Raw genomic sequence first — 12018 nt, forward strand, 5'->3', positions numbered from 1 at the left:
CAGTACAGATGCATTATGGGATCCATCCCTGAGGTCTTGCCCAGAAGCCAGCACATTCGTATGTCTGCCTTTCAGCATGCACGTCCTTTCTGAAAAATCCTCTTTGCAAAGGCCTTCAGTTGCCCCACTGACACAAGCCCTCTGTGGAGATGCGTGGACAAGAACTGGAAAATGGAGGCCTCTGATTAAATTAGTATTTGGTCGTTAAAATCTCAAATCAGTGTCACATTAAGTCCTGCCAGCCCACCCTCTTGGTACCAATTGATTTTTGACTCTGGTGCTATGTAGCAGCGTACTGTATCAAAGGTGATCAGGAATGCTTTGTAACAGACTCAGAATGACTGACAAAGGGTCTCAAGGTCTGCTGGATGCATCTGGGCATGCTGGCAGTCTGCATGGTACAGACCCCATAGACACTCGGGGTGGGTGCTTCAGGGCCTGTCTCTATCTCAGTTGTTGTAAGGCAGTAGCTGGGAAGATGAGGGATGAGCCTATCTAGAAGGCTCCCCTCCTGACTCCAGCTCCACTGTGAACTATGGGCCTTGTCCACCTGCTCCCACTGTGCATTCCAGAGACTAGCAGTTAGGGCCACTCCTAAGCCCCACACGCTGCCTAAGTGGCTCAGACCAGATCTGAGTGCTCTCTTTCAGCTCCCCTCTTGGGAGTTACTCTGAGCCCTCTACAATGCCCCTTCGCTGGTCACTGGCACATCCCGTTGGGAGCCACTGAGTGGACCTAACTTGCTGGCACAGAGCTGAGGTCAGGACATGCCTTAAGTGTTGGCTTATTCTTTTCCTTTCCTCACAGGAATAGATACAACTTCGTTGTTGCCAACACAGATCTGTACTTTCCTCCAGGGATCATAAGTGAAACCTTGGTGAGACAACAAATAATAGAAAATCTGGACAAATTTCAGAGCAGGCACGTGATGCTGGATCCGGACTCTATCAGGAATGGTTTGTGTTGGCTGAGACACCAATGGCTGAAGGAGGAGACAGAGAAAAAAGATGAGCCAAAGAGCTGAGATTAGGGTTGTGCAAATAAATAGTTTTTCTTGTGCTTGCTGGCTGAATCACAAATAATGCTTTTGAGTAAAAAAGAATGCTTGGCTTTTGTGGGGAGGGCTATTATTTTATTTTATTTTTACTTAAGATGCTGGAAAAATCAAGATGTTTTGCTTTGAAAATATTGAAGCATTTTAATATTTTTATTTTGGGGGGAGTATTTTGTTGGCCAAAACTAGTCACCCACTTTAACACAAATTTGCAAATAGTTTTGATTGATTCAGATCTATATTTTTCAGATGAATAAGGTATAAGACCAAGTATTTTTGCCCAGATCTGAGGCATAACTGTATAGAGGCAGAAGACAGAGTAGACTTACAGACTAGCTAAATCAGAGATTTAGTATCTCTGGCAGGATCGAGACATGTAGGTATGTGTGGTTTGTAGCACCACAAACCGCACACTTTGCATGTTCAACCATGCTTGGCACTACTAATTAGCAGCACCAGGGCAAAATTTGCTACTGGCTAGCCCTGAGCTGAGGCACCCAGCACATGGAGCAGCGGCACAATGTGTCCCACTGCAAGGCACACAGGCAGGGGCATGCACTGCAGCACAAAGTAGCAGCACAAATTTGTGCTACTACTGTTTGTGCTGCTGCAAATGCATATCCCTGCTCGTGTGGACATGGCCTCTGATCTAGTCTATAAGGTGCAAATCTACCCTGCCTTTATAGAGTTATGAGAGATAGTCAGTCACGTTAGTGAAGTTAGGCAGAAGGCAGGGTAGAGCCTGGCTCCTATAGAAGTGGCCCATATAGAAGATGAGCACCTCTCTAACCTGATTTGTTATAAATGGTCCATTTGTGCTGTTTTTTGCTTTTTGCAGTGAATGTGCACATCTCCTTCACTATCCTTAGTGAATTCTACACAGCTGTCCTCGCCAATACATCTTCATCCACATGGGGAGACTTGAAAGAGAAAGCTGTTAACTGGGTACATACAGACAGACTCATGAGCTACTTCAGTAACTCAGTCTCATCCTACTGTGTCTTTCAGGCCACTCCCTCAAGAGAGCTCAATTAGCAAAGGTGAAGGTTAGCATGCTTCCTTTCTCTATCACAGGATCTAACCTTTGCTAACCTTCACCTTTGCTAATTGAGCTCTCTCAACCCTCTCCAGACATCGCATTCCCACCCGAGTCTGATAACTGAACAGTAATAGCTGTTACTACCCTTCTTGGCCCTGGAAAGGCTACCAAAAGCCAAGGGATCATGAGTTCTTTAGAAAGGGAAACTTTGCTCCTCAATATCATAATGTGTAAATTGTACTTCAGTATCAGAGATAGACAGGCCAGAACAAGGGTGCTGAGACCAAGCTAGGAGGAAACACTTGCTGTGACTGTGGGGATCTTATATGGGAATTGGACAAGCCTGGAGAAGGGGTCAAAGCATGAGAAAAAAATATTGTTTCTGGATGGTGCATTTACCTTACCCACAGCCTGTATGTTTTTCTTCCAGCTGCCCAGCAGCCCATGCTCTTTCCTATTTGATCTAGTCCTCCTCCAAGTGTTCTCTCTGCAGGTTTGCCATGCAAGAGGACCAAGAGGAACCAACAGATTTTGTTTACCCCTTCTCCAGGTTACACCAGTCTTGTCCAGATCATATAAGCAAGATTTGAGGCAGGATGCTAATGTCTCCTTCAGGTACGTACAGTTTAGAAATGACTATCAAATCCCAGGCTTGCTGTCCCTTTCCAATGGATTCCACTAAGAAAAAGAAAAACAATCAGCAGTTATTATGCTTTTCCACACTAACATAATGTTCTCCCATTCCAAGTATAAGGAGAGACTGAGGTGGCTCAGGTCCAGATCCTCAAAGGTATTATGGACACAACTCTCGTTGAGATCAGTGGAAGGTAAATGACTAAGTACATTTGAGGGATTTAGGCTTCAGCATGCATGAAAAATGGCTTCTCAGTACCAGTCACTGAAGGTCACAAACCTGTTACTTCTCTGCCTTCCTAGTCCCTTCATATTGAGAATATTGGCAGTCATTCCACAAAATGAGGAATTACTCATGACATTCCAGACCTGAGCACTTGGGCTAGGAAAAATGTCCCTATGTAAAGTAAGATTTAAATATGATAGGGGACTCGATCCAGGTGAGTTGACCAAGGTAGTGCCCTGACTGCAGGTGAGGGAATGAATCAACAATGACCATATCAATGCACTGACAATAAATGTATTGATACAGTTTGAACTAATTCAAAGGTACTAAATAATAGTGCCTATTGCATGCTTCACATGTGTGCAACGTAAGTAACAGCACTGATACTGAGCCCGCTGCAGTGATGACACTGCATAAATGCAATGATATTGTATGATTTGATCCACAAGTACTCTATAGATGCTTTTGCTAGTGAGAAAGCACTGGAGGGACTGATATTGGGTGCACTGTTGCTAGTGGTGGATTCTCTTGTATTCTGCTTGTCCCTTCTGAATATGTGGATAGCAGTTACTGACTGCTGGTCCTCGCTCTGCTGAAGCAGCCATCAGGATCTTGCGCAGGAGTAAAAAGAACCTGTGTCCACTGATCAGTTTCTTTGCTGCTTCTTCACAGTAATGATGAGCAATTGGTTGGAGTGTCCATGATATACAAGTTACACAGCACCTCTGATGTGAGTAATAAGGATACAGCAAATTTTCTGTCGGAGAAAGTTGATCCTCAGATTCGCAAATCCAGCATTACTGTAAATGGTGAGTCTGGGAGACACGGGGTTCCTCTGAGACATGCTAAGGAGAGAAAAGGCAATGGCAGTCTGGGTTCAGAGTGCAGTCATTTAATTATAGAACCAAAGTGGCTTATGGTATCCTGCAAGCAAGGGACTCACTTAATGAGTGAGCAAAGGTCCATCATGTGCCAATAAGAGAGAAAAAAAGTTTCATAGTAGCTAGGGTCAGGAGGGACCTGAACAGATCATCTAACCTGACCCCTGCCACAGGCAGGAATGAAAGCTGGGTTCACAAGACCCCAGACAGGTGATCGTCCAACCTCCTCTTGAATTTGCCCAAGGTAGGGGCAAGGACCACTTCCCTGGGAAGTTGGTTCCAGATTTTGGCCACCCTAACTGTAAAATATTGCCTTCTGATCTCTAACCTAAACCTATTCTCCATCAGCTTATGACCATTGTTCCTTGTCACCCCAGGTGGTGCTGGGGAGAAAAGGGCTCTACCTATTTGCTGTTGATCTCCCTTGATGAGCTTGTAGGCAGCCACCAGGTCCCCCCTCAGCCTCCTCTTGCTGAGGCTGAACAGGTTCAGGTCCCTCAGTCTCTCCTCGTAGGACCTGTCCTGCTGCCTCTCACCAAGCGGGTGGCCCTCCTCTGAACCCTCTCCAGGCTGGCCACATCCCTTTTGAAGTGCGGCGCCCAGTACTGGACGCAGTACTCCAACTGCGGCCTGACCAAAGTCGCATAGAGGGGGAGCATCACCTCTCTGGATCGGCTTTAGCTGGCTCTTTGGGTGCATGACAACGAACAGGTGGCCTTGCTGGCTGCGGTCTGGCATTGGCGGCTCATGTTCATCTTGGAGTCAATAATGACTCCGAGATTCCTTTCCGCCTCTGTGCTTTCAAGAGGGGAACTCCCTAACCTGTACGTATGCTGTGGATTCCTTCTCCCAAGGTGCAGCACCCTGCATTTGTCTACGTTGAACCCCATCCTATTCTCATCTGCCCACTTTTGTAGTCTGTCTAAATCTAGTTGCAGCCTCTCTCTCCCTTCAAGTGTGTCCACCTCGCCCCACATCTTAGTGTCATCAGCAAACTTGGACAGCGTGCTTTCCACCCCCTCGTCCAAGTCGCTGATGAAGATGTTAAACAGTGCGGGCCCGAGGACTGAGCCCTGGGGTACCCCACTGCTCACATCTCGCCACTGCTCACAGTTCTCACCCTGTGAACTGTGATCAAGTTCAGACCTTTGTGGCAGTGGAGAGGCAGCATTGTATCAAAACCATAGCTCAAGGTTTCATCTAGCATTGTCTGTCTCCAATCAAGGCCATGTGCAGTTCCCCTGTTAACAGAGACTGGGGAGTAGGGACTGGCTGAGCCTTGGGCTGCCTCCTAGATTTGTAAGTAGAGTCTTGAAGAATATCTGAGGGGGGTAGTCCACCTCGCTGACCTAGAATGGCTCCAGAACCAGGAGAACCCCATACAAAGGCAAGTCTAGTTTTGAGTTTGTTTCTAAAAACCACACAACAATAGCACCTCCTCTGGTGCTCATAATAGTATTGTGCATTTACAAAGCTCTTTGCAAATGCTGGCTTAGCCTTACAACAGCGGTGTTGTTGTAGAAGACCACAGTGTCTACTTGTGACCACATTGCTCCTCAGCTCATGAGTGATTCCTACTAAGACCCCAGTCAGGTGCAAAAGGTCCTTCACAACTTTCAAGCAGGAGGCTTCCTGCACAACTGTCAAGTCACTTATAGGAAATCAGAACAACAGTTTACCTCAAGCCTATTTCCCCTCAGGGAGGCTTGGCAAATAGGACCTTCTAACCAGTTCCTGATCCCAGCTGGGCTTTTCTCACACAGCAAGATCTGGGGGTTTCTATTCCTTCCTAGCCAGCCCAAACAAGCTAAGCTCTCCCCTTTCAATTCTTCTCTCCAAGCCTGACACCAGTCATTGGGCAGGACTGATCAAGTTTGCAGCAGCTGGCTGAAGTTTTCCTGTACAGTTCAGGGCTTGCAGGGCTCATCACATTCTTACATACCCTTAAGGATACTGAGACATAGTGTGATCTCTGAGCTTCCATCAGGCAGATAGGACAGATCCTCCTTCCACTGGAAATCATTCCCCTTCAAAAGCAGGGAGTGGGGGATTGGCTTTCACCTGTATCCCTGGTCTGTCCTCCAATGACCAGGCATGGCCTCTGATCTCCACTCTCTTATAGTTGGCCTATTCAATCTCACATATCAGAATTAAACAAACCAAAAACTCAAATCTCACACTGAACAATTTTCCTTCCATTGTTCAGGTGAAAAAGCTGATCTGACCCTCTACAACTTCACCCTAAGGATCTTAGACCGGATGTTTTCAGAGTCACTGAATAATAAAATCAACAAGGACTTCCTGGATCTTCAAAGAGCAGTAACCCATGGGGTAGGGAGCACCATATCTGTATTTTCAGTGGGGATTCCCATATTTAAAGTGCATGCACCTTAGCCAGACCATGAATTTGCCTTTTATTCCTTGTGTTTCAGCTGACAAAGATCCTTAACAAAACCAACCTGTTTGCAGAAGTGGTAGTGGAGCAGTTCACGTGAGTTGTCCTTCAGAATCAGAGACAGACAGGACAGAACAAGGGTACTGAGATCAGGCTAGGAGAAAACACTTGCTGTGACTGTAGGGATCTTATGTGGGAATTAAAGAGAGGTCAGAGCATGAGAAAAAAATATTCTCTTCTACATTACAGTTAGAGGACTGAACAGACATATAGAGACTTCAGTGTCACAGTGGATCCTTTCATGGGGAGCAGAGAGCCTTGTCAAAGCCATGAGAATGGTTGGATTTTCACATATAAGGCTTAATGTCATGTCAGGCTGCCAGTTCTACTCCCAAACTCTCAGATTTGTATATAGCAATTCATCTGCCAATATGTACTTGTCTGCCAAAATGAGAGCTCAGCAATGGAGCTGAATCTGCCATAAGAACAGGTTCCCAAAATACAATACAGTGAAATAACTCTGCAGAAGTAAAGATGCGTGGCTACTTAATATCTCCAGTTTCTTCACCTGTGATTTCTGCTTCTTGTGGCTTATTGCTCAGGAAAGAACCCCCTAGCATGATGAGAGTCAGGTTAATAGAAAAGAAGCCAGAGATGCCAAATCATTAAATAATATATAAATCATGGCCTGTTCAGCACTGTTTTTCTTATTAAGCGTTTTCCTTCATCTGTGCAGGCCAGGATCAGTTATCGCAACCGTCACACCAACATATTTCCAACCATCCCCAACAGAATCCAGCATCCAGGACCTGATATTCCATCACCAAAATATCTTGAAGGAGGAAAGGCCTCACTATAGACCCCAACTCTGTTCTAGGTAAAAACACAAAGGGAATGAAGGGGTTTGGGATTGAGAATGGGCTATGGAAACTTTCAGAGCTGGGTTACTAGTTCAAATCCATCCCAAGGTGGCAGCTTCTTAGTTGGCTGCTCTAGCCAGGGAGCAGGGAGACAAGGCTAGTGGTTGTCATAGGACTGTCATCTGCAAAAGAACCGTGGGGATAAATAGACCTTGAACTGTGAAGACTACCACTGCCAGTTCTTATGTTTATTGTCTTGACTTAGCTCCCGACTCCCAGATTGGGGTCAACTCCCCCACTCCAGGAGGGCTTCATACCACTGTCCTGCCTCCTATGGTAGATACTACCATCTGGGCAGACAAGTGATGGCATGTACAACTTCCCACACCCTTACGTTGTTAGCCCTTGAAGAACATGTATGTAGACATTTGTGTAACTCAAGGTGGAAAAGCATGCATCCTTGTTCCTGTCTGGTAGCTGGCCCATTTAAGAGTGCAAAGGTTTAACTGCCAGCTAATGGAGTTATTCCTTTAGCTTATGTGGAAAAGGCTCTACTTTTTAGAGCTAGTATCAGGTTAGAGTGTTAGCAACTCGTAAGAGGTTAGTTATAGTCGTGTGCACATCACTGAAGCATGTGTTTTGCAAATCATGCTCTAAATGCCACTGTAGACCAAGCACTATTTTGCTAGTAACTTGGCATACAATGAATTTGGCCCCTGCTGCCTGCCTGGATACAACCCAGATTAATGGTGGCATAGAATACAGAAAAGACCTGCTAAAAGGAGCAGTGAATATTTCATGCTTTCTTGTTTTAAACACAGGTGCTCCCTCATTGCCTCCGACAGAAAGAACTTTTCCAAGCTATGCCATTGCCATCATAGTACTCTGCATCTTGCTGATCATTGCTGTTTCAGTCGGGATTCTCTTGGTGAGTCATGGAATGCCATTTTGGTCAGCCAGTTATTAATGCAGCCTGGTCATCCAGTCAGGATGTACAAACTCTTCCTCAAGCAGAACTAAAATGAGAGGCAGGCCTTGCATTCAGAAAGTAAAGACAAGTCTAAGGCCTCAAATCAGACCCACTATCTCCCTTTTCCCCTTGTCGGCTAGCTTCTTAAAATCTCTCCTGAATAAACTTGACTTTCTAAATGAGGGAGACTAAACTTTCCAACCATTGAAGAGAAAAAAAGAAACAGACTTCACTCCTGAATCACTAGGGTCATCTTCCTTGATGTTGACCTGGGAAAGATTTTGCTTCACTCCAAATGTGGAAAGGGTCTGATCTTTTCAAACAAAACCAAAAAACTTCATTTAAAAAGAAGGATGAAGAGATTACATGGGTCTTCCCAACCCTCATGGCATATGTCACTCCTTCATTTCCAGGCTAAGAAAACTGACAACTACAGGAGGTTTACCAGTTCGTGGGGCCCCACGAACACCTTATGAAAGACAAGACAGTGCCCCTCAATATAAGGTAAGACCTCCTCTCCCTTACACACTGCTCTTTGCTTGCTTGTTGTTTCTCTCCATTGGGGTAGTTTAAGGCTCCCAATTCCAACCTGCTGTCCAAAATTCTCTGGCAATGAATAAATGGAAGCCCAAGAATATGGGAAAAATATAGCGATCAGCCTGCACACAATCCCATGTCCACTGTGGGTACATAATATGGGTTGAGCATACTCAGGATTGCTATCTAAAGAGTTTCTGCTTCCCCCAAGAGGTGCCTGATGCTTGGCAAGAGTTAGTACAAAAAGTGCCAGAATCTTTCTTGATTAATTGGCTTGGAATTTGGCAGAGTGCATCCCATCACCCTTCCTGGGCCCTCCACCATATAATAAGCCGAGCCCAAGCTCACACTGCAGCAGGAAAGGGGTCCCCTCATTGTTCCACCTGCACGGATATGTCTGAGAGCAGTACAATGGCGCCTTGTCTTTCTCTGTTGCTCATGGCACAGAGACAATGGGACCAGGAGCTAATTTCATGTGTTGATTTTTGCTGTTCAAACAGTGTAGATTAAATATTAAAGATCAAATTTCCATGGAGCAGCTCCAAAGTGCCCTATTCACTCCAGACAGATGCTCAGCAAATATGATGATCCATTTTAGTAGTTACTAAAGAAGCAGCTGTTCACATTTACCAGGGTCTTGTTGAAACAGTTGGTTCTACATTGGGCTACAATCAATATGGGGTGAGAGGGGTCATTACACAAGCCAAGCAGGCATTTAAATGCTAGAAGCTATTCAGATAGTCACAGATGGAAAGCAATGGGCCAAGTCCAAGCTGCATAAGTCAGGAATGCTTTGTAGACAGCAGTGAACCTATACCTGTATACATATGCTGAGAGTCTGGCTTCATACTACTTTAGACTCAGTGCCTTGCCAGTGAAGGTTTTTTCATGCTGACCAGCTATGTGCTTCTTCTCTGCGGACATAGCAGTTGAGTTCAGCCTTTCATATCAATTGGTTATTTGGTGTCCACTCAAACTAGTGCATCACTTGCAGCAGTAGGGTCTTCCACAGCTGTTACACAGGTTATATCATGTCCAACCAGTTCTGAGCTTAACATTTGTATCACATGCCATAAACTACACACAGCATCTTGATGGAGCTAGGGATGATCAATTTGGTTTGGCCAAACCAGAAGCCCAAAGCTTTTTTGTTGCTTGAAGTTTGGTTAGAAAAAAAGCTGATCTATTTTTAAAGTTTTCTAGAGCTGCTGTTGGATCAATTTCTGTCCATCTGTCTGAGCTTGTGTGCAGTGTTCCCCACCAGCCTGTTAGATGTCTTTCACATTTGTTTTGGACTGTTTTATCCTCTGTAGTTCAATGACTGCAACTTTTTGCCAGAGGTGGTTGCCTTTCAGCAATGGATGACATCAAATTGCCAAGAGCCCTGGGATGTTTAGAAAACAGATGTTTGCTGCTCAACATGTCAATTGTTACCAACTGCCTCATTGTTATGTGGTTTCTATCTGAGCCTAATGCATAGATCACATTTATCCCTGCAGATTCACTTGGATGAGCTCCTGAATTAACCTGTCCCCAGAAACATGAGGTCATGAAACCAAGGCCAGATGCAGCAAGAAACAATGAACTATACAAACAAGACATACCAAGGCAAACCCTAGACATTATGAATACTACTGGCTGGTGAAAAGCTCAGCTCAGCTCAGCTGGATGGAGCCAGCCATCTTGCTCTCTGATTTACAACAGGGCAGATCTTCACCATGGAATAGGGGACCTGAAAGGGTGCATGGCAGGTGAGGTCAGGGGGAAGGAAAAACATGCACTATGACAGACAGAGTATCCAACCATATTAAGAACACTGAGGCCCCTCCAGATATCCACAGCAGCAGAGCAAGTTGCTACTGAAACCCAGCCAGGCTTCCCCTAAACACATGTTCACTTTATTCACATCCAGGGAAACATGCATCCTCACTCCCCACCCCCCACAATCATATGGCTTCAGGGAGCCTCAGCCAGCACTCCCAGGGGTGCAGCCTGTTCTGGTAGCACAGGTTTCCCAGCAGAGGATGGAAACAAGGTAGAGATGAGGCACCATGCCAGTGCTCAGGCCTCACCAAAGGCTCTCTCTTACCATCATGAACCCCAGGCAGTTTTTACCAGGTGCTGATGGGCTGTTTGCACTGAACTTCCACCTCTCCTTTGCTATAAAGCTGCTGGTCTCACCGTTGCTGTCTTGCATACTGTATACATAGACTTGACCTTCTTCCTTTCCCCTTCTCCATTGCTTTAGTAATATCAACTGTTATGCCATCCTATCACTCCTTCTCACCCAGACTACCAGCTTTTCCTGCATAATGAAACACAAAGCATTGTGGGACTTAAAAGCTATGACCAATCGTTCACCTCAACCCTGTGCTGCGGTTGGTACCCCCTCTCCTTACCCCCGGTTTATGTTTTATCTTTCTAGGGCATACATTTTTCAGAGCAGGGACAATCGATTTGAACTAAATATAGTAGGACTTTTAGCTTTTCATAAGACTTCAAGCAAGGCTCTCCAGCTAATCTTCCCTGCTAGAATAGGCTGGTTTTGGGGGGGATGCTGGGACTAAGTCCCATCTATAATTCCAGACACGTTAGCACCCCTGTGTGATATGTACAATGTAGCTGTTATACAGCAGTCTGTAGTGGCAACTTCTGCTGCTGGAGGACATCTGGCGAGACCAGCATTTCTTCAGCCCCCGGGGCAACCTGGTGGTTGTAATGCTATGTAGAGGCCACTGAAAACCACTGAAAAACTTCTCCTGACAGCTCCTGGAGTGACAGCAGCACAGGATGCACATTTGTTAGGGGTAGGCTCAGAATAAACCCCCAGACTAGGGACAGACATTACACATAAACCAATTTAAGTGATCAGAAACTGGTTTAAACCTGCAACAGAATGTAAGCTCAGTGCACATAAACCAGTTTCAAAATGGCTGAAACTGGTTTAAAATAAACCTGGTTAAATGTAGCATCAGACTTAACTGATTTGGGTCAGGTCAGTTTATGCAATGTCTGTCCTAGACCCCTTCCTGGTTTAAGTTAAACCAGAGTCCCCCAGCATCCCAGATGCTTTGCAGCTCTGGGTGGGGCTGTCTGTTCCAGAGAGCAGAGCTGGCTAGCCTCCCTGCTCCCTGGCCAGAGCTCTGATAGAGACTGCAGGTACAGTGGGGCCTGCCTGGCTTTCCCCTGCCCACCTCCCCCTTGCTGCTCAAGTAGGGATTCCCCTCTCCCTTCCTCTCATTTCCCACAGCATGGACCCCAGCCCCACTGACCCTCAGAAGTAGTCTTTCTGAACTATAAGAAGGCCTTTGACACTGTCTCTCACCCCATCCTCATCAATAAATTAAGTGACTGTGGCATTGATGCCTGCACAGTTGGATGGGTAAAAAATTGGCTGATGGGGCGCACCCAGAGAGTAGTGGT

At 45.7% G+C, this 12018-nt stretch overlaps 1 pseudogene; it reads left to right on the forward strand.

Annotated features, from left to right (window-relative positions):
- The window catches only part of LOC112551160, a 15335-nt pseudogene extending 5214 nt beyond the window's left edge, over positions 1 to 10121 (forward strand).
- The last annotated feature ends 1897 nt before the right edge of the window (positions 10122 to 12018 follow it).

Source organism: Alligator sinensis, unplaced genomic scaffold (assembly GCF_000455745.1).
Source record: "Alligator sinensis unplaced genomic scaffold, ASM45574v1 scaffold311_1, whole genome shotgun sequence".
Lineage (NCBI taxonomy): Eukaryota > Metazoa > Chordata > Crocodylia > Alligatoridae > Alligator > Alligator sinensis.